General features: G+C 42.8%; 1 non-coding gene across 1 annotated transcript; it reads right to left on the bottom strand.

Annotated features, from left to right (window-relative positions):
• Positions 1-584: 584 nt before the first annotated feature.
• Positions 585-691, bottom strand: LOC115715500 (small nucleolar RNA R71). The gene has a single exon (XR_004011369.1). It is a non-coding gene; the product is annotated as a small nucleolar RNA R71 (small nucleolar RNA).
• Positions 692-923: the final 232 nt, after the last annotated feature.

Below are 923 nucleotides of genomic sequence, written 5' to 3'. Positions count from 1 at the left end.
CTTGCTAGTTTGTGCTTTAAAATATCAGGTATCTATAGTGTATGAACCAACAAGAAGACTTTGAACTTGCTCCTATTGACCCCGAGATGGAACGCACATTCCGAAGGAGAAGGAGAGTTCAAAAGGTTAAGTGCCGAGACATCATGGCTGAGAATCTTGATGATGGTGGGATTGCCCAAAAAATTGTTAATCCCATCATATTTGCAGATGATCGAGCAAGGGTTATACGAGAGTATGCAGCCCCCATGTTCAATGAGCTCAATCCAGGCATTGTGAGGCCTAAAATACAAGCACCGCAGTTTGAGCTCAAGCCAGTGATGTTTCGAATGCTCCAAAGCGTGGGGCAATTCAACGGGATGCCAACTGAGGATCCTCACCTCCATCTCCGTTCATTCTTGGAGGTGAGTGATACTTTCAAGATCCAAGGAGTGAGTGAAGAGGTGCTAAGGTTAAAGCTATTCCCATTCTCACTACGAGACCGAGCTAGATCATGGCTCAACACTTTGCCTCCTAATTCTGTTACCAATTGGAATGATCTTGCTGAGAAGTTTCTGAGGAAATATTTTCCTCCTACTAGAAATGCAAAATTCAGAAGTGAGATCATGTCTTTTCAGCAACTTGAAGATGAGTCCACAAGTGATGCGTGGGAAAGGTTTAAGGAACTTTTGCAAAAGTGTCCACATCATGGCATTCCACATTGTATACAGATGGAAATTTTTTATAATGGTCTAGATGTAGCTTCTCAAATGGTGCTAGATGCATCGGCCAATGGTGCTATTTTGTTGAAGTCTTACAACGAAGCATTTGAGATTTTAGAGACCATTGCAAGTAACAACTACCAATGGTCCAGCATAAGAGCTCCAACAAGTAGAAAAGTGGCGGGGGTCCTTGAGGTAGATGCAATAACAGCTTTGACAGCTCAA

Source organism: Cannabis sativa, chromosome 4 (genome assembly GCF_029168945.1).
Source record: "Cannabis sativa cultivar Pink pepper isolate KNU-18-1 chromosome 4, ASM2916894v1, whole genome shotgun sequence".
NCBI lineage: Eukaryota > Viridiplantae > Streptophyta > Magnoliopsida > Rosales > Cannabaceae > Cannabis > Cannabis sativa.
Note: the sequence above shows the minus strand (reverse complement) of the source record. Positions and strands in the feature narration are given on the sequence as shown.